A 13,639-nucleotide genomic window follows, 5' to 3' on the forward strand; every position below is an offset into this window, starting at 1 on the left:
GGCCCCAGAGGAAGCCCAGCAGCCACAGGAGGTGGCCAAGGACTGGAGTGGGTGACAGGGCTCACCCCGTGCCCTGGGAGCACAGGGACAGGCGTGGGGCAGTTACAGCCCCTGGCCTGACTCTGCCAAACCTCGCATTGCATGGTCTGTGTGCAGAGGCTGCCCCAGTTCGCCTGGGGGTTACCACACATTTTTGTCATGCTTGCAAAATGCTGTTACCACAAATTGCAGAAAACAACCTCATCCTCATCTGATCAGAGCGAAACCAGCACAGCTCTGCACGACGTCTCCAGCATGTCCGGTCCTCTGCGTGCTCCTGCAGGCATTCAGCTATTCTCAGACATGCTTTCATTTGCTGCTTTTGGATGTTTTTTTCCATTGCAGACTTCGTGGCCTGTGAAAATGGCTGCTGACCACTGCAGCCACCGTGCTTGCTGCCACGGTTACTGGCCATGGCACTGCCTTTTGCTGAGGGCTGATGTGGCCTTTCCGTGCACAGATGGCTGCAGTAAAGCTGAAGGTGTCAGGGAGTCTCTGCTGTGCTGTTCCTGAGCAGAACATCTGGGCTGCCACCAGCATCCTGTGGACAGAGCTGTGGCTGGGACTGGCTGAGCAGCCCACCCAGGCTCTTCATTCCCTGTCCCACTGGGTGGGTAGCATTCCCTCGGGTGACCCTGTCCTGCCAGGGCAAAGCGAGCAGGGCACCCACTATCTCCCCACTGCCAGCACTCAGGCTCCACTTGACAGCTCCTTCCCTCCAATAGCTCCTCCTGACCTCCCCCTAGTCTCTGCAGTGGGACAACCATGTGGATAATGAGTAGCTGCAGCATGAAGGTGCTCTAGGAGACTCTGGGCATTCCCAGGAGAAGAGATGCTGGAAAAAGTAATATATTTAACAATTACTACGAGTCCTGTGTGGAGAACAGCTGACCAGCAGCAGTCCTCATGTCAGACCACTTCTGTCTGTTGCTGGGCTGTGCTGTGGCTGGGTGCACATGCAAACTGTTGGGGAGCACTCCCAATTTCTTTCACTAGAGCTTACCAGGTGGGTTTGGCTGTGAGACACGCTGGAGTTCAGCCCCTTCCAGAGCCTGATGGCAATGCTCTGGGTGTGGCTGGGCAGTCCATGGGAAGATCTCAGGTAACAGACACAAGATGCTGTAATGAACTCCAGCCCCAAGTTACAGCTGTGCTCAGCCTTCACCCATGAAAGGCAGCAGAGGCAGAATTACCCCAGTGGTACACCACAGTGGCAGGGTGTCTGTGCAGAGGCGTCAGCTGGGGACACACAGGGCCACAGCACTCTGCCTTAGAATGCCATGTCATATGTCATATGCTGGGATCATATGGTTCATCTTGTGCTGATAATCAAGTGACTTAAAAAATCAGGGCATGAAAGTTCTTCAGCAGTTCTAAAAGCAAAGCATAAGGAAAAATTTCTCCTTCCCTTACTCCACAAAAGTTCAACATTGTGCAGATGATCTAAAACTTTTTTGAAGTGCTAAAGGCTGTCTGGACAGTAAGTGTTTTATATTTGGTACAGGGATCTCCTGCATCTAAAATAGACAAGACACTTCAGAGGGGAGCCTTTAGTCTTTCTAGACAAGAGATACAGGACATATAGCAGAACCCTGCTATGCAGGAGGCTGGCTGTAGGAAAAGCAACTGCAAATGGCCAGTCTTGATATTCTGCTGTGCTTTGTACTTAAAAGTACATGTTTTATCAGGACAGATGAGGAGAAACTGAAAGGCTTACCTTGCTCTAGCAGGAGGCCTCTAGGAGGCTGTCTGACTTGACTCTAGCCCAGGTCATTGTGCTGGTCCCACCCCCTCCCAAATTCTTAGTTTTACACCTTTTCCTGTTTTGCAGGCTCAAAGCTCAGTTTTACAAGATAATTTTCCGAAGGCCCTTAGAGCCTTGCCTGTGTGCCTTTGGCACTATGCAGGCAGGCATGGCAGGCTGATATTCTTGCTTTGTGCCTGAATAGATTGGCAGAATGCAGCAGATTTCTGGGATGCTGGACTTGCCAAAGCCTGGCTTCACCCCCCTGCCTGAGCCAGGCTTTGCAGCAGCTTAGGTTTGCACCCTCCGGACTGTGGGTGAGGGGACACATCACACAGGGCAGGGGCAAACCAACACTGCCACGCATTTCTAAATGAGCACTGCGCTAATCATCACGGCTCGTATTTCCATTCCCACCTGTCACCTATGTCAGCTCACTTATGGGGACACCAGAGGGCAACTAAATGAGGAGAGCACTTTGGTATTACACGGCAGCTGGAGCAGCAGCTGAGTGAGGGCATTACAAGGCTCCAAACACCTCCACTCTTGGCAGAGCCAAGGGATCGGGCTCCCCGGCAGCCGCCTGGCCCCGTCCCGCCTCCCTCCGTCCGCGCCTCCCGCTGCCCGGTGCGGCGGCGCTGCTCCGGCTCCCCGCGGCGGCCGCAGGGCGCGCAGCTGCCGGGCCCAGCAGGAGCCGGCTGCCGGCCAGCCCTTCCCGGGGAGCGGATAAACAGCGCCAGCTGCGGCAGCGGGATTTACAGACACACACACACACACAGCGTGTGTGCGGATAAACACCTATCCTGTGTGTGTGTGTGTGTGTGTGTGTGTATATGTGTATGTATATGTATGTGTGTGTGTGCGCGTGTGTGTGTGTGTGTGTGTACACACGTAACGGTGCGCGCGTCTCTGTGTCAATTCATGTGTGTATGTATAAACATGTACGGGTGTATATACGGGTATATACATTCTATAAGTGTGTATATATGGGTATAAATATATTCATAGCTATGTGCATATACACACACAGTGTGCGTGTACATAAGCTGTCTATGCTCCAGCATGTGCACACGTGGGGATGTGCACAGACGGTGTTGGTGTGCCTGCACACACGGGCACACCTGAGTGTCCCTGTGCTGTTTAGGTGTTCCCATGTCCCTCAGATGTCCCCGTGCCTCTCAGATGTCCCTGTGCCTCTCCGGTGTGCCCGTGCCCCTCAGGTGTCCCTATGCCCCTCAGGTGTCCCTATGCCCCTCAGATGTCCCCATGCCCCTCACATGTCCCCGAACCCCTCAGATGTCCCCGTGCCCCTCCGGTGTCCCTGTACCCCTCACATGTCCCTGTACCCCTCACATGTCCCTGTGCCCCTCCGGTGTCCCCGTGCCCCTCAGGTGTCCCCGAACCCCTCCGGTGTCCCCATGTCCCTCCGGTGTCCCCAGGCCGGCCCATCCCGCTGCCGGCCGGCCGGGGGCGCTGTTGGCCGCGCCATCCCCGCCGAGCCGGGAACCTGCGGGATCGAGAGCGGCTCTGGGAAGTTCTAACAGTTAAAAATACCGCTCCATTAATCTGCAACTATGTAACGGAGAAATAGGGAAAAAATGTCTTCGGGAGAGCGGCACAGTCTTCGAATGTATTTCTCTCAGAAATGAGTTTTCACGCGTCTCGCGTCGCATTAGAATTGCTCTGCTTGTGTTCTCGTACCAGGTAATAAATATCCTGCTAGCTGGAAAAACTGAGGTCACCTGGGGAATGTTTGCTGTGCCTGGGAGGGGTGAGGAGCGAAATAACCCGAGGTACAGCAGGGGCTGTCTGTCCTGGCTGGGCTGTGACCCACACACTGCAGGCGAGCAGCAGGAGCAGAGTCCGAGCATGGCCACGCAGCCACGCGGGGCTGGCACAGCTGACCCCGGCTGGCACAGCTGACCCTGTCCGGCCCAGGTGGGGCTGGCACAGCTGACCCTGTCCGGCCCAGGTGGGGCTGGCACAGCTGACCCTGTCCGGCCCAGGTGGGGCTGGCACAGCTGACCCTGTCCGGCCCAGGTGGGGCTGGCAGAGCTGACCCCGGCCGGCCCAGGTGGGGCTGGCACGGCTGACCCTGTCCGGCCCAGGTGGGGCTGGCAGAGCTGACACTGGCTGGCCCCTGCCGGGCTGGAGCTCTGGGCTCACTGGGGCACGGCAGCCCCAGCTGCACAAGGTGATGGGTAACCCGGTTTGGGTGAGTACCTGTGGGGTCACAGAAGTGATGCTTTGCAGAAAAGTTGTAACACATGACTGGGTTTAATCTCATTTGAACTGAAACGAATGAAAAACCTCCAACCCCACAGAGCAGAGTGCAGCAGCCATGGGTTTATGCCGACTGCTGATTCCGCAGCACTGCATGAGCATGGGGAGAGCAAAGCAGAGAAGCTGCCGGGGCTCCCTGGAGCAGGGAGGCTGCTGAGGGTGAGTGGGGCCATGGCATCGCCCCTGTCAGCAAAATCCCACCAAACATAAACCCTCCCAGCCACCCCAGCTAACACTCTCCTCCTGAGAAAGGGCTAATCTTTGCATGCCTCAGCCTTTCCCAACACATCCTGGTTCACAAGTTCAGCGGCTTCAAAGGTATGTCTGATCATTAACCCTGAAAGGCTGGAGATTACTGAAGCGTTTAAACTGCGTGTTTGAGAGGGCTGGGAAGCACAAAGCTCAGGCACCAGTCTGTGCCCAAATCCTGAGACAACCTTCATGAGTCAGACGGAGGGGCTTGGTTCAGCTGTGTGATGCCTGCACATTGTGTAGGTTTGTGTCTTCATTTCTTTTTAAAGCTGCTTTTGAGCAGCTGATGTTTCAAAAATGGTCATGGATTTTGGGTGTATCTGCCCATGTGGTCTGTGGTGAGTATGGCTGGGCTTACTGTTCCCATGGACTTCTGTAAGAGAAATGAGAGGGTCACAGTTCTTCATTTTTACAATGATTTTACAAAAATAGTTATTTTCTTGTGCATTTTCTCTATCACTTTTATTCTTGATATGACAGGTACAGAAGAAAAAGCTGTTTGTGACTACACAAAAAAAGCAGCAGCAGGCAGAAGCTCCATCTATGGTGGAGCTAGTTTTCAGTTTGTTATTTCCATGGGGTGGCTTTTGATGTCAGAATCACAGGGAAACGTAGGCTGGAGGCCTCCTGAGGCCACCTGACCTCCCTCTTGCTCAGCACAAGTCCAGCTCCACTGGGTTTCTCAGCAGCAGTGAGTCCCTTAGCAGTGTGATCCACAGCACCACAGCAGCAATTTTGGAAGGATCTGAAAGAGCACTGAGGAGCAAAATCATTGGTATTCTCCTTGATGGGATTTAATCTTAATGCAGCTCATTAATCTTCAAGGGTGGAAGTCTTGAACCTGATGGCACCAAAGGATTAACCTGCATTTAAATTCCGTAGGTATAGCCTCAAAAAATGGGAGGTGAAGGTCATGTAGTGAAGAAATCCCATGAATACAGCCCTGTCTGTAACACTGGAGCTCCTGTGAGCAGAGGTCGAGCCCCAGGTGCCCCCAGGGCAAAGCTGGCAAAGGGCTGAGGCTTTGAGCCCTGCTGGTGCTGATGGTCCTGAGGGACAGCGAGGGATCTGCTCCAGGCAAAGTGGAGCCCTCTTCTCATCCTTAAGGAGAAACTGCCGAAGCAGCCAGAATCAAGCACAAACTGAGGTTGGTGCTGGTTTTATTTTTCACCTGTTTGTATTGCTGCTACCTGGCAAACTGGCATTAGTGCATAAAGCTGGATCCTGCAGCACAGACATCCTGCTGGGGCAGGCTGGGACTGCTGGCAAGGCAAGCTGATGGGCCAGGGGCTGTTCAGTGAGCAAGAGAACATCTCAGCTGCACATCCAGGCACTGTCCCACCTGCACATCCAGGCACTGTCTCACCTGCACATCCAGGCACTGTCTCACCTGCACACCCAGGCACTGTCATACCTGCACATCCAGGCACTGCCTCCTGCAGGCTCCACTCCCAGGCTGGGGATGCCAGGACTTGTCCCAAGCCTGGCCAGTGCCTGGAGGGCAGCAGGCGTGGTGGCCATGACTGGCCTCTCACCCACCAGGCACAAAACACTGGAGCATGGCTCCATGTCATCTTTTGTCTTTCATCTCCTAAAATTGTCCTACAATGCCCAAGCAGGCTGGAGTGTTTTCAGCACTGAAAAACAGATAGTGCCAACTTTCCAGTTGTGCTTGGTGCTTGATGCTGTTACTTTAGCAGAAGTATGCACGTCATGCCTCTTGCAAAAACAGACAGGATTTATTCCCTGAACAAGGGTCAGCTCTGTTTTCAGCCACCTTCATCTCTGTAGCAATATCTGTCTAGGTCAGAAATATTGCTGTCAGCTTCCCATGAGCATGGGTTCAGTAGCACCCTCTGTTGCAAGACTCAGTCCTCTCCAGCCACTTGCTTACCTGGCCACTAAGCAGCTGCTTGCTTTGCGCCTGCAAAAATACTTGCCTGAGTATTTGTGCCAGTAAAATGAGTTATTTATTCCATCTGTATTTTTAGACTTTAAACCCAGAGTTTAGTCATCAGCTCTGTGCTTCCTATCTGTGTGCAAGTACTGCAGAAGAGATAAATATAGATATAGATATATAAATATACATATGTATAGATGTATGCATATATAATATACACACACGTGTGTCTGTATATATATATAACACACAGAAATGTATGTATAGATACAATATGCACATTCATGCTATGCAAAAGACCTGTCCTAGAAAAGGAAATCTGGTACCTGGGGGTATGGGCTTTTCCCCAGACAAAATGAAGTTTAGAGGAGGAAGGAGGCCCTTGCCTTTGTGTTCCCTGCAGGGGTGTGATTCTCCTGCACCAGACCATCCCTGGGGCATCAGCAGGGAGGAGGGCAGGCTCACAGTGGCCAGAAGGCTTCTGGCACAGTCTCTCACATGTCCAAAGAAATGGTGCCAAGCCACATGGGCCAAGGCTTGCCAATGGCTGTGGGAGCTGCTGCCTAAGTTGCCTCAGGTTTTAACGAGGGAAGCTCATGGATGTAAACCCATGATGAGTGCCCAGCTTCAAACCAGGAAAAATAACCAAAATTCTTCCAGAAGTTTTATTAACATTTTCTTTTATAGTTACTGGAAAAATAAAATGGCACATTAGTCATCTCAGAAATACAGCAGAGCAGTATGAGGGTAAGGGGTGGGTTTTTAGTGATGGTAGTTTTTGTGGAGCAATTTCTGTAAATGAAATATAGTCTCCTTAAAGAATTGTAGGCACAAATCCGAGCAGGGAGAGAGCTTGCTACATCAGTTCAGGCTGCCTTTTTACCTTATTTTAGAAGTCCAAATAGAAGTGACAGCAAGAGTAACCAGATGTGCTCTGCTGTGAACTGGGGCACTGAGCAGCTGTGGAGTGGGGAACAAACTGAATCCCCTTGATTGAGCAGGGCAAACACGGTCACTGTCACCAAACTGAGAACAGCTTTGTGTCTGTCAGCCTGCACAACAGCCTGGCAGACAGGTGTCTTTAGTGCAGAGGCAGGTTCAGGCTGACTCAGGTGCTGGGAGTCACTTTTCCACTGCCCAGACCCTGGGCTGGCCATCACAGCTGAATTCCTGAAGGAACAAGCACTGGCAGTGTGAGAATCCTGGGACACTGACAGGGCCATCTGCTGACAGACTGGCAGTGCCCTGCACAAGGTGAGCCTCCCTTCCTGTCTCTGTGGCTGTGGAGAAGTTTGTACACATACATTGTGCATAAACACACATGTAGACATATGTATGTATGTCTGTATACTCACATGTGTGCATACACATATTCCACTCATGACTCTACATACATACCTATATTCATACACATACACAGAAATGTATATGTAAATATATGGACAAGGATGTACATTATACATTATAGAGACATTATACATCTATATGTACATATATAATGTATCTATACTTTTGTTACATGTAATACACTACTGTATTGTATATACACACACATATTTAATGTTCTATATTATATATATAAAATATATACTTTTGTTGTTGAAATCAAACTGTCCCTAAGGAGACTCAAAGGCTGGGACTGGTTTGCAGCTCTCTCTGCTGTTTTTATCCTGTCCTTCGGCTCCACCACGCTTGCTGAAGGGCTGCAGTACCTCACTGTGTGCCACAGTGGGTGGGAGCTGGCAGAGCCCTTGGTTCAAGCACTGAACATTTAGACCAAGGTACAGCTGTTTGTTTTGGTTTGGTTTGGTCTGTTTGTTTAATTTTTATCTGTAGATGACATAAGGGGCCATAAGCACTTATACTACACATAAGTATTGATTTCCAAAGGGAAGTGGCTGATGAATCACTGCAGGGCCAGCTATAAAAGATGCCCAAGTGCTGCTTGACCCAGCATTCTCCTTGGGCCTGCAGGGAATGACTCCCCAGCAGTCGTGAGGGCAGTGGAGACAAAGATGAATGGCTCATTTCCCCCGTAATGCAGCACAGAAACAGGCTTTTATGAAAAATAGAGCACAGACAAGACGGAAAGGGCGACAGTCGCTTTCGAAGGTCGCGCAGACCATTTCTTTATGGCAAGTTTGCCCCTGTGACTGACAAAAGCAGGACAGATCAAGTGTCTTCCATCAGACCTGGATTAAAAATGAAGTCATGTTGCTTGGAGAACTGACAGTCCCACCAAAAATAATAGATGCTGCTGACAGTTCTGGCTTCGCAATAAAATGCCTCTTCCCACATTGTCAAAACAGCTTCTCTGGTATGGGCATAAATAAGGCATTATTTGAATGGAAATGTTAATGGAAAGGAGCTATAAATCATATAGGTCTGTTGCAGTAACAGACTGTAGCTGAAAAACATGTTCTTGTTTCTCATATATATGGAAATATATGTGTGTATAAACAAGACATGCACATCTATTCATATCTCTGTATATTTATGTATGATTCTATGCATGTTCCGTACACAAAATGGTAGCTAAAATTACTTAGCAAACAGTCCTTCCCCTAAGAGCAAATGTTTGGTGTGATGCACTGAGGGCTGTTGTGTAAGATTTGACTGAGTATCTTTCCCATACATAAAGGTTGTAACGTAGCAACCATTTTTTTCTGCTCAGAAAACACTGTTCCCCAGCTAATTGTTACTGCCCTTATCAGTGGCCACTATCTTGGCTCCTGATGCACTGCTGGGCTGGGCAAGAGGCTCAGCACTTCGAGCAGCCACAACCGGGGTGAAGGTGGTCATGGAGAAGAGACATGGCAAGTGTGAACCCTGTGGGAGCACACTCATGGTGGGGGAGATACTTGGCTTAGGAACCTCAAGTGTTCCAATGGCTCACTGTGACAGGGGGCTGCCCCTGGCTGCTCAGTGGGACTGTGGCCACTGCTTGGGAAGACCCCACAGCCCAGGACATGCTGCCAACCGTGCTGGAGGCAGCCAGGTCTTTCACTATGTCATATGTGTATATATAAATATATACCTCCAAATATACATATATATACATGCATTCTGATATATGTATGTTGTATGAATGTATGCACATACACACAGATATCCCTGCATGGATATTGGGGTGAAGGAGAATTCCATTCCTCAACATTCAAAACAACTCTCTTTGCCCAAAGAACCAAAGCACTGACTCTAAGGGATGGTGTCTGCAGTGCCCAGCTGTCAGTCTGGATGATCTGTGCTGCCATGGCCCTGCAGCTGGAACCAGGGCTGGAACTACAGCTGGAACCAGGGCTGGAACTACAGCTTTGCTGGAACCAGGGCTGGAACTGCAGCTGGAAGCAGGGCAGGCACTGTACCTGGAACCAGGGCTGGCACTGTACCTGGAACCAGGGCTGGTACTGCTGCTCTGCTGGAACCAGGGCTGGTACTGCAGCTGGAATCAGGGCTGGCACTGCTGCTGAAACCAGGGCTGGCACTGCTGCTGGAACCAGGGCTGGTACTGCAGCTGGAACCAGGGCTGGTACTGCAGCTGGAACCAGGGCTGGCACTGCTGCTCTGCTGGAACCAGGGCTGGCACTGCTGCTGGAACCAGGGCTGGCACTGCAGCTGGAACCAGGGCTGGCACTGCAGCTTTGCTGGAACCAGGGCTGGCACTGCAGCTGGAACCAGGGCTGGCACTGCAGCTTTGCTGGAACCAGGGCTGGTACTGCAGCTGGAACCAGGGCTGGCACTGCAGCTGGAACCAGGGCTGGCACTGCTGTTGGAACCAGGGCTGGTACTGCAGCTTTGCTGGAACCAGGGCTGGTACTGCTGTTGGAACCAGGGCTGGCACTGCAGCTGGAACCAGGGCTGGTGCTGCAGCTGGAATCAGGGCTGTCCTCGCTGCCTCAGGTCTGACACAGTGGGAGCACCACAGGAGTGTCCAGCAGTTGCTGCTGTGAGTGAACCCGCGGGCAAGGAGCAGGGAGGGGCTACACATGAGAAATTCCACCCCAAGTGCATCTGTCTCAGCAGGCACTGGCCCTGGAGGGGCACTGCCCAGCAGGCTGGGGACAGGACGGGGATTGCTCTGTGCTGCAGAGGCCAGTGCAGTCCTGGCTGTGGCATGCTGGCACCAAACTGGGCACTGCCAGCACCCTGCACTGTCCCCAGCCCTGGGCTCACAGCTGATGGAGGTGTTGGGGGCAATGCCAACATGGGGTTATATAAATGTAAAAGCATTTTATATAAGCCTATTTTATCTGCAAATCATTTCTATTTAGAACACCTATTTCTACTGGAAACACTAAAACCATATTACATAAGAGCTTGTTTAAATCCTTTGGCTTAAGGCTTGGGCAGGGGGAGGGGTTGGTTCAGGCATGGTGCATTCAGGCTGCAGTTTATAATCACAGCCTCAACCGGCAGCCAAAACCCCGTCTTAAAATCCTTTCTGCTTTCATTCCACGCTGCCCTGACAATAGCAGAATACTTCCCTGAAGGGTAATTTTCCTCTTTCTCAGTGCTGCCTTCGTGTTTGGAAACTTTCATCATTTATAGTGCTCTGGATGTGCTGCCAGCATAGGCAAAACAGCAGCTCAGCAGTGCCCGGTCATGTCCTTGTGCCCGGGCTGTGACATTGGGTGGGAACGCTGCTGACATCACCTGAGAGGCTGCCGAGCCATCCTCAGGAGTTAAAAAATGCATTAACTGGAAAGGACCATAAAATTACGTATGTCATCATTCATGCAATGATGTTTTCTAATGAATGAGTTATCCCCTGAGCCCTCCCACGAGGGGGAGGCAGGAATGGTGGTGATGAAGGCCATCAAATCCATGGGTAATGCACCTTTGGACACTCACTCTGCCCTGCTGCAGCCCTGAGAACCTCTGTTCCCACCATGTGCCAGAACAAGCTGCTCCCTACAAGGCTGGGGTGAGCTGCACCACCCACCCCCTGCTGTTGGGCCATGGTGCATGGGGGACTGTGTTACTGCAAAGCTTTGGGGACAGCAGCCCCTGCTCGTGCAGGCAGAGGTGCTGTCGTGGCCACCACATCACTGCTGGGGCAAACAAGTCCTTACACAGCATTTGGATGCTACTCCCACCTTGCTTTCCTAGTGTGAGTGACTCCAAAAATGGAGAAGTGGAGATCCCACCTCACAGTGATGATGCCATCTGTGAGAACTCTCTGTTGGCCCAAGCCATCCATGCTGTGAACAGCATGGCTTCAGCCAGAGCAGGTACAGTCAGCCTAGACCAAACCTTTTGTCTTCCCCACCTCCCCTTTTGAAAGTGAGGTCAGGAACCACTCCTCCTCACTTGCCTTCTAAGGCAGCATGGCCAGGGCACTGTGTCCAGGCTGGATGTGCCCTGTCCAGGTGGGATGTGCTACCCCAAACGAACAGGGCTGGGCTCTCCCACTGCTTTCTCATCTGGACATTACCTTTAATCACCATCACTGCTCCAGTTCTCCCTCTAAGTGCTCCACATTCAGGTGACATGGTTCATTAGTTTCTGTAAGTGCCCAGGACACTGCAGAGATTTCAGGGACAAAATAAGAGCTAAAGCTGTCAATTACTTTCCTTCTTACCTTAATTTTCCAACTCCCTTAAGGTGACCCAAATTCCAGCACAAGGGGAGTCTGGTTTGTCCCATCCCAGGAGCACCCTGCTCTTGCAGGATGAGGTAAAACTGCTCCATCTTTCATTTTCCCTGCTGTGTAGTGGAGAACACAACACACAAATTTCTTAGTGGTGTGGGAAGAAGGTAATTAACATCTGTGCATGCTGCAAAGCCTCTGAGACTTGCTTTCCCTCTGCAGGAAGTGAGGGTACCTTAAACTGTTGGAAAGCCATGTCATTCCCAAATTTCTGTGGGCTCAGCTGTGTGGGTGATGGGGCTGGGGTGCTGTGTGGCAGTGAGATGCAAACAGAGTGCCCTGGCGCCCAGAGGTGACAGTCCCTGCTGGGAATTACCCCAGGACACCAGCAGTAGCATCTCCAACTTGGTTTTTAAAACAGCTTTGTGAGTATTTTAAGGAGAAAGGGGGGAAGGACCAAGTTGGCCTGCTCCTGACCTGCTGCCACTGGCCTCAGCTGGTGCAGAGCAGGGTGCCTGTGCTGAGGGATGGAGCTTTCAGAGCCCCCTGAGCTGCTCAGCCCCACCGTGCCCAGGGCTGGTGCAGGCCCTGCCTGCTCACCCAGCTCCCCACACATCGCCACTCAAATCGCTTAAGCAAATTCTTCTCATACTTCACTTGAGCCAGACGCTGTAAATTGGATTGGAGTGGTGCCTGGAGAGATTTCTTGTGTCAAATATGTAAAACTGACACGAATTTGAACTGTGTCTGGGCTGGCACAGGGGTGTTGCTCCCTACACTCCCCTCCTGGCATGCAGGGAGCTCCCCTGATCTGACTCCTTCAGTTTGAAGCCAGCTCTCCTCTGACACTGCCCACAGACACCAAAACTGATGTCACAACCTGCAACAGTGAAGAAGTTCATCTTGAAAATACATCTCTTTATTTAGTCTTGGACAAAAATTGTACAGAGGCTGAGAGTTAAAGGAGCTGGGCATCCTACTACTCCAGAAATTGGCCTGAGTTCCAGGGGAGTCGGGCCACTGACTCCAGTCAATTATTTCACTTTAAGCACTCCATCTCCTCCTATTATTTATCACTCATCATAAAAGTCAAGTGATGTAGTGAACATCTGGGACATTCATGGATGAGCATAAGACTATGACTATTTCAAGGACCTGGAGAACAAATCTGTCTCATTTTTTGAGCGTGGATGAAGAGAAACCAAGGTTATAGGAAACACTGGTTACAAGGGCATCCTTGGGACCCAAATCATTGGAACACTCATGAGAAAAGCAAGTTGCAGATACACCAGGGAAAGCCCAGTTCCCCTGCTGCAGGACCTGTGTGGTGCTGGGCAGAGCCTGCCCTTCACTGAGCTTTCCTTCCAAGCCCCACAGCCACGCCTGGCCAGCTGGGATGCCTAATGGGGAAAGACCTGATGTCTGGGAAGAACTGCTCTGTGTTAACTGGTTGATTAAAACTGGGGACATGGTCCTCATCCAAGGGCTGCTCTGCACCCATCTGGTTCTGCACTGCATTGACAAACACTGGCAACTGGCAATGTACACAGTAGATTCAATTTAGCCGTGGAAAGCCACTAAGTGGAAGCAGTTTGGACTCATGGAAAATAACAATTTTCATTTTACCTAAAGAACAACCCAGTTTGATTTAGCCTCAGAGATTTCAGTATTTATTTTCTCATAAATTATGGGGCATGCTTCTGAGCATGTCCACACGTGCTGGAGCCTGGGACCCGCAGTGTAGAACCCTCTCATGAGCCCACCATGCTCTGCAGGCTGAAACCAGGGTCTGGCACTGCAGGTGCCCTGCTCCCAGAGCAGCAGAAACACC

The sequence above is a fragment of the Catharus ustulatus genome, chromosome 12 (genome assembly GCF_009819885.2).
Source record: "Catharus ustulatus isolate bCatUst1 chromosome 12, bCatUst1.pri.v2, whole genome shotgun sequence".
NCBI classification, from domain to species: domain Eukaryota; kingdom Metazoa; phylum Chordata; class Aves; order Passeriformes; family Turdidae; genus Catharus; species Catharus ustulatus.